Here is a 13954-nt window from a genome sequence, read left to right as displayed (position 1 = left end):
ATACTAAGTAAGAAAGTAATTTTTTGCAGTGCAGGATGTACTTCAATATAAACTCTGCAAATCTGTACTTTATGAAAAGGTACTGCCCCATTGACAGCTGGGGTACATATTTGAATTTTTTTTTCTGACAGCGTATTAATATATAATGCTATATAATATGAGAAGGGTCACATTTCTGGTTTGGTGTAATAAAAGGGGTTATGGGATTGTGATGATAAGAATTAAAATTGTCAGGATTTTAAAGATTGAGATTATAATCAAGTAAAATCCACAATGTAAATATGTTAGGAAAACATTTGCATCTTCAAATGAAATTATGGTGATTTCAATCCTGTACTTTCGCTCAGTTTAATTTTTAATGCAGTTTTACTCTTTCGATGTCTGCCGCAGATTGGCGTTTAATCTCGTTTCATCAGTAAACCCAAACCTGATTTTGCTGAGCGTTTATACATTTATTGCCCCTCCGAACTCCTAATATCTGTGATTTATTGTCGAATCGTATAGAAATTCATCTTCGGCTTATGTGGCTGACGGCCAGCTAAGACAAATCGAAAAGTGCCTTGGTTGCATTAATAGTTAATCAAAGAAAAGTGTAGGCTATGTGTGTGTGTGTGTATGTAAATTAAAAGCATCACTAAGGACATTTTGAAACCTAAGTGTATTTTGAACACCAAAGTGTTCACTACTAGCAATATTTTTTTTTCTTAACAGAACGGTCATGTGTTGGTCACAGGGCGCTGGTTAGGAAGTTAGGAAGTAAGCCAATCCAAACACGGATGCAACGCTTCCTCTCATCAGATCCTTACAGGATGCAGGAAGTTATCTGATGATGTCACATCCTATCACTGATGTAACCTCAGGTGTTGTATATTTCCGACAGGAAAATTACAAGATTTTTACAGGACAATCTAAACGGCGCTTGCTTGTTTGAAATATGTCAGCCCAGTCTCACGAAATTTCGTTATATATTCACATATTTTTTATTCTTTTTTCGTGCTATTTTCACGAATTTTCACCTTTTTTCGTGATCGTATAACGAATTCCTGTTTTCGTGTTATTATCACGTATTGGTTACTCAACTGTTTTGTCCTATTTTCTTACCATTGTCGCTTCGGTTTAGGGTTAGATTTACATAAAATGACATCCCTAAACAAACCCAACTCTAACCCTAATTTAAAAATAAATCAGAAAAAATTGTATAAACCAATATATAAAGTTACATTCTAATGCAAGCACCAAATCTAACCCTAAACCCAAGCGACAATGGTTTAAAAATGGGAAAAGCAGTTGAGTAACCAATACGTGATAATCACACGAAAACAGGAATTTGTTATACGATCACGAAAAAACACGAAGATTTGTGATAATAGCACGAAAAAAGGATAAAAAAAATACGTGACTATATCACGAAACTTTGTGAGACTGGGTAGCATATGTATACGTGTGTAATTGTAAAGTTTTGGGTATGTTTAAATGTCGTAGATCTTTACTATTTGAAATCATATTTTTTTGTGGATCCAATAATGTTAAAGGAAAACACCACCGTTTTCAATATTTTACTATGTTCTTACCTCAACTTAGACAAAGTGATACATACCTATTTTTTTCAATGTGTGCACTTTTAATCTTTGTCCAGTGCTTCTTGAATGTGTTAGCATTTAGGCTAGCCCCATTCATTCCTATGGCTCCAAACAGGAAGAATTTAAAAGCCACCAAACACTTCCATATTTTTCCTTTTTAAAGCCTGTTACATGAGTAGTTATATGAGTAAGTATGGTGGCACTAAATAAAACGTTTCTTTAGAGCCATAGGAATGTATGGGGCTAGGCTAAATGCTAACAAACTCAAGAAGCGCTGTACAAAGATTAAAAGTGCACGCATTTAAAAAAGACAGGTATGTATTATTTCAGCTAAGTTGAGGTAAGAACATAGTACTCGGCCAGACTCTTTTTTCCAAAGTGTTTTTCATAAATCATGCACCCCGCCTTTAACTTTACAAATTAAAAAAATTCAACTTGTTTTTAGTTATGTCAACTTCATCACAAATAATTGGTTGAATTGACTTGCAAAACTAAAGTGTTTTAACTTCATGCTGCATTTTTTATTTACATTTTCGTATGGAAACCATTGTGTACCGACTAATATAGCTTCGAAGGTCTATGTGTGTGTTTCTGTTACTGAAAAAGACCAAAGCCTCATCAGACAGAAAAACACAAGTTGAACTCATACCAGGTTGTCAAGGAAACAAACTTGTCACATCTTCATTACTTTTAATTGTTTTTCTTCCTGATAGGCCATATGTTTTATGATTTAACATTTTAATAATGAAAACCAGCAGGCACAATTACCCACAAAAATGAACAAGCTGTTTAATTTCAAGTTTTTCAGTCCAGCTGGACGTTTCAGGATGTGTGTGTGTGTAAATCTTTTATTTGGGCTCCCCCTTGTCTTGCCAAAACTTTGACCTAAAATTCTGGACTTGGTTCTTTCTAATGAAATCATGGCGTTACACCCTCTCGTCTTACACAAATGAAGTCAAATCCTATCATAGACGTCTTTTACATGACGTGAAATTGTTTGTCTTGCGTTTTTTTGCAGGTTTCCGAGAAACCGCCTTAAAGTGTTCATTATTTCGGTGGGCAGCCATAAAAAATGGAAATTGAGCCATATACGCACTAAATATGAAGATATGGGAGTGACACTGGAGTGAATCCCCCAAAACTTGTGTGTGTATGCAAAACAGGAGTCACTCCAGTTTACAACATGAGTTTTAGTTTAAGTGCCAATGTTAGGATTTCCTGAAGAATTTTTAAGATAAACCACAAGTCAGATCTCTTTGATATATCAGATATATTTTAAAAACCCCCAATGTGATTTATAATACAGATCCTGTAGCTCACTTGATAGGGTTTGATCTTATTCATCACATGTACGGCCTAAATAAGTTACTTTGGATAAAAGCATCTGCCAAATGCATAAAAATGAAATGAAAATAATAAGTGATTCATCTCCTGTTTCAGACCTCACAGGAATCTCCAAAAACCAGGAATGTTGAGGACTTCTGGATACAGAAATGAACGCTGTCCTTCATTCTCATGGTGTTGTAAGTATCCAAACCCTCAGCACCATTTTTCCAACACCTCATAAAGCTTAAGCTCTTTGTGTGTGTGTGAGGGCTGAAATGATTCACCGCACCATGGAAACATGGCTCACGGCTTCCTGGCGCACATATGGAGATTGTAATGCTGCCTGTGATCTCATATCAAAAACAGCGTTAGACCACGAGAGTTCAAACCGGTCTCTAGGGGACAGATTCATCTCAAAAACCTTTTAAAGAAACAGCTCACCCAAACATAAAAATTGTGCGTTACCGCAAAACAGGTTACCATTGATAATGGCTTGGTGTGTGTGGTTAAATTCTTAGGGGTTTGAGTTGTTATGGTTTGACACTTTGTAGGGTTTACAAGCACTGTGATGGACAGAAAGAGGAGAGAGAGAGGGTGAGATAGACAGCGAGAAGAGATTTTTTGGCTCATGAATTTTCGTAAGCTTTTCTGTGTCACATTATACAATCCAGCCCACAGCTCAGTACTGCTGACACACACCTCAGCTTTAAAAGATGAAAGTAAGATGATGCATATTTCATCAATTTGTATCATATAAACATGATGGGTAATATTACAAGAGCTGCTATGGTAAAGCAGTTAACTATAGCTATACCAATGGGACAAAATTGCATCTTTTTTATGTGGATGATGGTAGACATTTGCTGACCGGAAATAAGTTATTTTTGTTTTTTATCTGTTTTTACCAAGCAAGTTTACAACCTTAAAAGACAGTCATAGAAACAAAATGCATGTAGCTTTCATAATGTGCCAAGTTTTCATGTCTGGCCAGGGATAATTATTTTAAAAAGCAAGAAGGATCGATTTTGATTTCTCGCAGTTTTAATAGGGTGCCACAAAGATGGGAAGTTAGCGGGACTGGTTCCCTCGCCAAAAAAATAAAAAAAAAAATATTTTTTCCTTAGAGTTTTAGATTATCACCAAAATTAGGCTTATTTGACTTTATATGGCGCTGCACAAATCGATAGGCGGATGACGTCAAAGTACCGCGAGAGTGATTCGAGAAATCATACGAAGAAGTCTAATTTCGAATCGCTCTCGCTGTACTTTGACGTCATCCGCTTGTCAGTTCGGAGATCGCATTTATAGGCTGCATAAGTCAACGTCTAATTTCAGAATATTAACAATTATAAAGTTCATTATTTTTCTTAATTAATTGTAAATTGTTGTAACATGCTTATGACTTGCGATTGTAATGCTCAGTTAACTTAAATAAACCAGACTTGATGACGTACACAAACTGCAGCGTTCTGAATCGGATTGAAAAACAGCCTGTGATACTGCCCCTAATATTTATCTTTTTTTAATCTTTTTTTTACTCACTATTTAAGTTCATGTAAATTATAATTTCAGATTTCTATCGATTTATTTTCTTTATTTTTTCTAAACAATTTATTAGTTATACTGTGTTGAGCCTGTAATACCTATCTACACTGTAAATGTATATTTGCCTTTGTTGTTTATATATTTTTGTATTCAATAAAAAAAATAAAATAAAAAAAAGGATTGAAAAACGGCCTGTATTTTAACAGCGCCACAATTTTTGATTGCTCGGTTTGTTAGCCAATGGCGTGTCAGCAGTCCAAAGCTCCTAGCCAATCACAATGCTACAGTCACATCATGAACCCGCCCAAAGTCGCTCGTTTAGGGGCGATGCATGTTCTTTGTAATGTTTACATGGAGTGACAGAGTCGTCTATAGAATACTAATCTCGAAGCAACTCACAGCCGCTGGAGTGGAACTGGATTCAGTTAAGAGATTACATTTTCCTCAAAATATCCCATTTGTGACATATCTGGGTCTCTACGGGCCAAAATGTCACAATGTAATGCCCTGGAAAAAAATCTGATATTGTGACAAGTCTCAACCTCAACAGTGCCCTGCTTTCAAAGAGGTGAGAAAAATTATATAAACACGCAAGCATCCATTCAGCATACAATTTGTGGTAAATTATATTTGCATTAAAGCAAATGAGTGTTTAAATTCGGCACTTTCGTGAAAAGCATTTGTGCAGGGTTAAGGCAAAGAAATATGACAGGATTATATTTTAAAAGTGAACATTTGGAGAAACATTTGAGTGCTTATCTTGTTAACCAATAAAACAGAGGTGGCTTTGAATGTTTCCATTGTGATCTCACAGAAATTCGTAACTATTTTATGAGGTAATAATATGTGTATGAATGTGACTCGTACACACCCATAAACCTGACTTCACTGGTGAGACCACAGATCGTACATGGCACTTTAAAGTCTCATTTGGTGCAAAAAGGTTCCCCAAATTGCCTCATTACAATCATCTAAACAAACTTTAGAGCAATTTATGATCAAACATCTGACAAAACACTCCAATACTCGCCATACTCTCACATCTCTGACATAATGTTTTCCATTCCCCTCTGAACAATGGTGTGTGTTTGGACCGAAGCCCGCCGCGGTGCCGTAATCATTTACTTTACTAGAAACAGACGGAAGGTAAGCGTCTCCGTTTACCCGATCAACGGACCCGGTTACGCGGCCCGTCCCTGACAGAGTCGCAGTAAGCCGCGTGCAGATGTGAATTATGACCTCAGGTCAGTCAAACAGGCTGGTTTCTGTCCAGACATTGTTGGAATGAGGGTCTGTTTAACTTAAAGTGTGGAGGGGTTAGCGGGACCACAGCAGCGCAATTACAAAAGTATGCGTGCACGCACATACATAGCTTGTATATGTACACACATTGCAAACTGGATCGTGTTACAAATACATTTATCTGAGGCCTAGAGGTCTGGCTTAAAGCCAGCTGTCTGCTGAACTTCACGTTATTAAAGCCAATACGTATACGAAAGAGTGTGTGCACGTGCGCGTGTGTATGCATGTGGATGTCTACTAGTGCGACTTACAGTGCAACATACAGGTTATTAGTAACTTTATGGGATCAAACCCATGATCTTTTGCATTATGTATGTACAGTGTAGTATCTATATATAGACACACACAAAGAAAGAGAGATTATTGCACTCTCTGTTGTTTAGCCTGCATTCTTTATCTGTGACTATCAGAGGCATTTAATATGGCTAGTAAACTGCTCTCGCATGGCCATTAAACTGCATTTAACTGCTGCTAGCTTGTTCATTTATCTGCCTGTGTGGTCGAAATAACTGCATGCAGGTCTGTGTGTAAAGCAGCCGTCTTAAGTCACCTGCCTGCGAACATTAACAGCCAATGTGGATCAAAGTGCTACTTTTGTTAGGTGGACTATTTTGACTTTAATGTGGTTAATTGTGCCGTTTCGTCCCTCGAGGCCTTGGCCAGCTGGGAACATTTTTTGTATTGTCTGGGGCAATGCAGGTATAAGTGTGTTTAACATCAAACATGAGAAAGCCATTGTAAAGATATTTTGAAATTGGAAATTGTTAAATTGTTTTGTTAATAGAATATTAAAACCCAATTTCAGCCTGTATTAAAGGTATAGCGGAGGATTTTCTCGAATTTTAGAAAAGAACCGCCTTCTCCACTTTTTTGCGCAACACTCCTGATTGACAACTAGGAGGACCAATAGTCTTGATGATCCACCCGGAAAAAGAAAATCCTCAGCAATACCTGTAATCAACATATTGGATCTTTAAATATAGTTGATGATTTAATTGGTTAGTATTATTCTTCCCCTCCCACACAGCCTTGGTTACATCAACAGATAAGAAAAAGTAGTTTGATGAAATATTCTCTTTAGAAACATATGGGCTGACGAATCGAGCACAATAAAACCTGAGATTTTTGTTAAGAAAGGTGTGTATTTATATTTATGAAATTAAAAGTTTTTTGGGTCAGTGACAAGAACTGTTTGGCAAGATGAGAAATTGAAATATTTGTAAAAACTTGTTTCAAAAGCATGCATCAGGTTTATTTCAATGCACAGTATATGCAATAAAATTTACATTTGCACCATTTCTATGAAATGGACCTGAAAATATCAAATGGTGTAACCGCCAATTGCGCCAAAGAATGAAAAATATTAAATATTTTATCCACCTTGATGGTACGTAAGAGTAATAAAAAAATAATTTTAAATATAATTTTATTAGTTATTTCTAAATGTACATTTTAATTCGTTTTTGTAATATTTGTCCTGACATATGATGAAAACAGCTGTTTTCTAAATAATTTTTGACAAATGATGTAAAAATGTATGTAAAAAAATCATATTACAATAAACGTGATTACAATAGATGATTATATTTTATTTCACATTTTTTATGAATATATTTATATTTTCATTAAAAAAATATTAGTTATAGACGGTTGCAGCAGTAACAACATAAACAAGCGGCTGTCGCGGTCCGCACGTAACGTCCGGTAAACTCCGCTAATAATAAATAACAACAAAGTTTTTTAAACGTAGTTTATTTATATAACAAGCAAAAAACAACACATAGATTACCTAGGACACCAAAACATTTTTGAAATTATCCCCCAAATATTCTTTTAAAATGAAATAAAACCAGAAATTTTAGGCTTGGTCCTCAAAAAAGAGAATGTATGCAAGTAATCTGCAAATTTATTTAGAATTTTTTAACCCTTTTACATTTAATTTATTAATGCGGAAACAAAATAATTAACTCCACGTCATTGACCAATTAGTCATTGTACCACAGACCTGTTGAATGCTTAATTCTGATTGGTTGAGAAATGTGCCATGGGTGTTGATTATTTTTCTGTAAAATGCACACCTAACCTGTCAAATGTCTTAAAATAATCTGGTAACCGTGATATACGCAGAATAAATGACTCCGGGTCATTGAATTATTTGAAAGTAGTGCACATTATCACCTTGGGTGTGCATTGTTTTCAAATAATTAATTGGCCTATCGTCAGTTGTTCCTTACGTAATTGAAATGCCTTTTTTCATTTGTCATTTTGTATTGGTATTTAACACATTTGACTTATAAAAAGTCTCCTCTCCAGTCACTCTTTACTGTCCTTTCTTAATAAAGATAAAAAGCTTAAAAACTCAATATCCTAATATATTCAGTAAACCTCATTTAACCGGGTAAAAACTTGTGCATCTTGACGTACACGTGCCGTCGTTCATCCAATTCTCATACGTGCCCTTAGAGGACTTTGCTGAAAAATCATTGAGGCGTTTAACGGATTCTGTCGCTATTTCTGATTGGCCCGAGGCTGGGTGATATTTATAAAACATTACATGTAAGGAATAATTGAAGATGGGCCATTGAATTTTAGAAAATAATGCACACCCAAGGTGGTAATGCGACGCCGAGTGCCGGTACACCGCATGTGTGCATTATTTACAAATAATTCAAAGGACCGGAGTCAATTATTCCGGTTACACCACGGTTACCACAAGCATTGCTCTGGTGTCTATTTTTAAGACATTTGACAAGTTAGTTTATGGTTTACTGAAAAATAATCAACAACCATGGAACATTTCTCAGCCAATCAGAATACAGCATTTAACAGACCCCTGGTACAAAAAGTAATATTTAAATAGTGTTATCAGTTATACCCTAAGCTTAACCACAAGCAACATTTAAAGGTGCCATGTGGGACTTTTAGCGCATCTAGCGAATTGCAAAAAGCAGCTCCCAAATGGCACACTCCGGACTTGTGGACTCCCTCAGAGTCCACACTTTGATGACATCCTGTAGTGTAGACCTTGGGGACCCTTGACGCGAGTCCATGAGGGCGCACCTGATTCATATTTTGGGACAGACTCAAGCATCACACCAAAAATAGAAAGATAAGTTGCCCATCAGTGTGAACTCCTCCCATCCGTCGTCTGATTGTCCGCAAGGACTTCTGGGTTGGTAAAGTGCGCTAAGCCTGCAGCAGTGCGGGCTTCGCCAAAGACCACATCAAGGGTGCAAAGGGGGTGCTGATAAGCACACTTCACAGCGTAAAAATGACAGATTGGACACCCTACGGACTCGTAGACTAAGCGAGCAAGCGCAATTTAAGGCCACAAGACAGTAAGTCCACGTAAAGTGCGCCATTTGGGACAGGGCCCTTTTTGAAACGCATAGGGAAGCTATGGTAGCCGCCACAGGACAAATACGTCATTGTCTGAGATGACGTAGTAACAAAATGCGCTCTGTAGAACAGTTTGTCCGTTTAAGGCTACTGTAGAAACATGGCGATCCAAAATGGCCACTTTCATGTAAGGAGACTCGCGGTGTATGTAGATAAAAATGGCTTATTCTAAGGTAATAAAAGCAAAATACACCACTGATAATATAATTATGTATATTATATTGCATTTCTGTCAAGACAGACAGCTGGCTTTCTGACATTGCATCTTTAAAAACATATTCCCACAGATGTTTTGGGGTGCGGCTTATTTCTTAAGCTCTTCTAGAGGGAAGTGTGCGCTTATATTTTGTGTGTGTGTTTGTCACATACTGTGTGTGTGTGTGTAGTGTTCTTAATGACCCTGTCATATGCCTGCAGGCCTGTGCACTGTGTCTCTGTCATGGGGTCTTTATTGCCGTAGTTTGTGGTTATGTGTATAACTGTGTGTGTGTGTGTGTGTGTTATTGAATGCATGTCCACATGTCTGTTATTCATGTTGCGTAAACGGCAGTACTGCAGGGTATAGAAGAAATTGCACAATACATTTTATCTGCTGAATGCACACTATTTCTTTCATTCGTGTCTGAATGTGCATTCATACATATGAATATGGTTTGACTCTTATGTTTGTGACCGAATGCTGTCTTTACACACACAGAGACGCACACGGTCGCAGATGCTTGCAAACAAACAAAGTCAAATCTGCATTGCTAGTCGCATTTCCATACTGCAGTAAAAACATGTCAAGCTCCTCCCTTCTCCCATGAGCTATTATTTGCATGCCTGCATGTTTGTACGTGATTGTGTGTGTGTGTGTGTGTGTGTGTGTGTGTTTATGTTCAGTTGCAACAAAAAAACTGATGAGCAAGCAAAATATCTGAGGCAGAAAATGGGATGCAGTGAAATATAATTTCAAAAGTCAACATAAAACAGCATTTGTGATTTAACCATCATGTGACATTTTTTAAAGGAACAGTGCACACAAAAATGAACATTCTTTTGATGTCACTTAAAGACATTCGTGGACATCAGCATTTTTCTGTTGTTTGCACCAGTATACTTAATTCTGTACTTAATGGTTATTATATTAATTTGTTCTTTCTAACCCCAAATAGCTGGAAGAAATCTGAAAAAAAGACAAACCAAAGCTCAGGTCTTAGAAGGTTAAACAAACAAAAACACCTTAACCCATCCCTAACCCAACCTAACCCTAACCCACAGCATTCATTAATCCCAAAAATAACCATTTAGACCATTAACCCAACCCAAAACCTTCAGCTTTTTCACACTTTCATAGCATAATCACGTCTACAGTTTTCTCCACCATTAACACTCAACAGTGACTTAAACTTGCAATCACGGTCAGATCCCTGCGTTTCCTCCGAGGGTCCGGTGTCAGGCACCAGCTGCAGCAGACATGCCTTGAAACTCACAAGATGAGATACAGATCACCTCTAAAAATACTCATCTCTCAGGAAATAGCGGGTCACAAACACACAAGCTATTAGGGAGGTGCGCACGATGCTTGTGGTTTGAATCTTAACTGTATTCGTTTACAGTATATTAACATAACCTGAGATTTTGACATATTTAACATCATTGTTTGATGTAATGTATTATTTGATCATACTCTTTGGGGCAGTTTTCCAGACAGGGTTTAGATTAATCCAGGACTATAGTTATATATGGACATTTAAGTAGTTTTGGGTCAATGACGTGCTGTTAATTATTTTGTGGCCGTATGGTTCAATTAAATCTAAAAGGGTTAAAATTTCAAAATAAATTTGCAAATTACTTACATGCGTTCTCTTTTTTGAGGACCAAGTGTAAAATTTCTGGTTTTCATTTTGAAATTTGACCGGTCTGTGTCAATTGGTGTAACTAGTATTTTCTTAAATGAAAATATAAATATATTCATAAAAAATGTGGAATAAAATATAATCATCTAGTTTAGTGTAATATCATTTTTTTACATACGTTTTTACATCATTAAAAACAGAGCTGTTTTTAGCATATGTCAGGACAAATATTAGAAAAACGCAATAAATTTACATTTAGAAATAACTAATAAAATTATATTTTAAAATGATTTTTTTATGGTTACGTTAACATGTCATCAAGGTGGATAAAATATTAAATATTTCTCATTCTTTGGCACAAAAAACATCATGTTTGATGCCTGAAGAAGATCGAGAGATCGAAACGTTGCAATAAAGCATTTTCTATTTTTGCAAGTGGATAGTGTGCGGGACCTCTCTTTTTTCATTTGACAATATTTGGACTTTCGTGTCCTGCTCTCCTACGCACCTATCGTACACAGGTGTGCGACGTTTATGTGATTGAATTTTATTGCATAAAATTAACATAAATACACTATGTGGATTGAAATAAACCTGATGCATGCTTTTAAAATAAATTGTTTTGAATTAATTTCTCATCTTGCCAAATCCGTTTTTGTCACTGACCTTTTTACAAACAAACCTTTCAAAAAACTATATTTGTGTGCATCTTGAGACCAAACAATGGGACCGATATGTTAAAATATGTCATGGTTAGTGTTGTTAGTGCTGTGTTTGTTTTGATCATGCAGATAGTTAAACAAATTAGCAAACAGTTCAAAACAACACAAACGGAAAATCTTTCGTAATCGGAAAGCGTAACAAATGAGTCATTTGATTTCCCTTCAAAATAAACAAGGATGTTTTTCTCCAAGTAGAGCATGAAATTTCCTTTATTTCATTGGTCGGGGAATGCAAGATTTTTAAACATAAATTACAATAAATAGCATTTTCACAGTGCCTTCGGTGATGCTACGCATGCGATAATACAAACGTCTGCTGAATCGGTTATTCAAGTTTTGCTACTTGTTTTTTTAGTTATGGGTCAACAGGGACAGTTTGCATGGTGCGGATTTATAACACAATGAGGTATTAAGACATTTATAATGACGGCGTAAATAAAACCTAAATGTTTAAACAAGATAGCATTCGTTCTCTGTAAACACAATTTTTTTCTTGGCTTAAATACTTGCATTCCTCTACAAACATTTACAAAAAAGGAAATAGGGGAAGCTAGGGTGGAAAAAATGCATAAAACGATTGTGAAAGAGACAGCAGACATTTATTGGAAGACTATTTTGGTACTTTCCTTTCAAAATGACATTTCTTTAGTTGACACGAAACGACTGAAAGATTAATTTACTGCTGTTTATAAAAGAAACAGAAAGGCATTGACATTTTAACACTGATCTTTGTGTAAACCCAGACAAATTCACATCTCATTGTATAGTGCAGCCCAAGTGTCTCTCTCTCTCTCTCTCTCTCTCTCTCTCTCTCTCTCTTCTGTATAATAGCAACTAGGCACCAAAGCATTCATAGCTGTACAGTAAACATGCCACCAATTGTGTGATTTATCTATCTATCTGTAATGTGACAACTAAACATTTTTATCGGCAATGTTTGACAATAATTATGCTACCCAATTTATGGATCCATAAATAATTGAACAAGCAACCAAATAAATAAACAGATGCTTGCATAAGTGTTTTAATTTGAGGTGGTATTCTTGACACGTGATTCTGCCGTCATGCATTTCTGACGCTAATGTTTTAAGAGGCCCCGGGCCCTTGAAAGGCGCAGTGAAAATGATGTACTGCCCGCAATTAGCATGGCTACCCAATTAAATGCGCGGCCATTCAGATACTGAGGTTGTGAGCGAGCGCGTGTGTGTTCCCCGGCGTCATTGGCTTTGGAGAAAATAAACACACGGGAGTCTTTTTGCCCACGGCAAATTTGTCATTTTAATTGCACCTCTGCGTTCGCAGTCTGCCAATAGAAACACGCGTGTGTACACAAACACACATCTGGCCACACACCCACATTCACATTAGGACTGGGCGAAAAAATGATATAGCAATAATTTATTTGCGTTTGTTGTTTGTTTATGCTCCAAATATTTTTGTCAAAAAGAAACAAATGGGTTAGAGTTACGATGCTGCCAAATTGTATATTACCAGTGAATCACTTGCAGAAATTTAAGGGTTAAAGAGTTTAATGGTTATCTGTATGATAACCTTGTCGGCATGACATACAAATTGTAGATTTAGTTACGCGTGGAATTCGCCACTTACAAACAAATTTAGATCATTAGTCGTCTTCTAAATTGATTTGTCATTAATCGTCCATTTCCATGTTGCATTAAAACATCCCTCTGGATTCTGAATAAATCATTTTATGGCCAAGGATATTATAGCTGTTTGGAGCCGCAGGGTAAACAGGACTGTGGTGAACTGAATTTACATGCAATTAGTGGTAATGTCAAGGGTTTGGTGATGTCAGACGACATCAGCGTCTCAATCTTTCTCCGTTCAGTGATACGTATGGGAGAAGGTGCCAGTCTGCCTATTGTGCATTGAGAGTTGCTTTAAAAACAAGAATATTTGCTTTAAGTAATGGAGAAAGAGAGTTTGTTATGAGAATTCTCACTTCAGTGGTTTTTCTTTAACTTTGTTTGGATGTGCTATAATTACTATAATACACTAAAGTATACTACAATTTACTACAGTTTACGATAGGGCTGTAACGATATATCGTGTGTCGCATTAAAAAGACCTGTCTAAAATGGAATCTGCATTGCGATTCTGTGTTTCATGCACAGCTTGTGCGTGTACTATGGCGTTTTGGTCAGTAAGAAGTCCGTTATTAATCTAAAATCATTATGAGTCTGAGTCGTTCATAACGTGCATTTAAAAAAGCAACACTCGT

The 13954-nt window shown here is 36.4% G+C and overlaps 1 long non-coding RNA gene across 1 annotated transcript in view; it reads left to right on the top strand.

The window, feature by feature from the left end:
• Positions 1-4672: 4672 nt before the first annotated feature.
• The window catches only part of LOC141359547 (uncharacterized), a 35135-nt gene continuing 25853 nt past the window's right edge, over positions 4673-13954 (top strand). Inside the window, exon 1 of the long non-coding RNA XR_012366040.1 lies at positions 4673-5019. This is a non-coding gene — a long non-coding RNA (uncharacterized lncRNA). The remainder of the gene's footprint in view (positions 5020-13954) is intronic.

The sequence above is a fragment of the Misgurnus anguillicaudatus genome, chromosome 23, assembly GCF_027580225.2.
Source record: "Misgurnus anguillicaudatus chromosome 23, ASM2758022v2, whole genome shotgun sequence".
In the NCBI taxonomy this organism is placed as follows: domain Eukaryota; kingdom Metazoa; phylum Chordata; class Actinopteri; order Cypriniformes; family Cobitidae; genus Misgurnus; species Misgurnus anguillicaudatus.
This window is presented reverse-complemented; position numbering and strand designations above follow the sequence as displayed.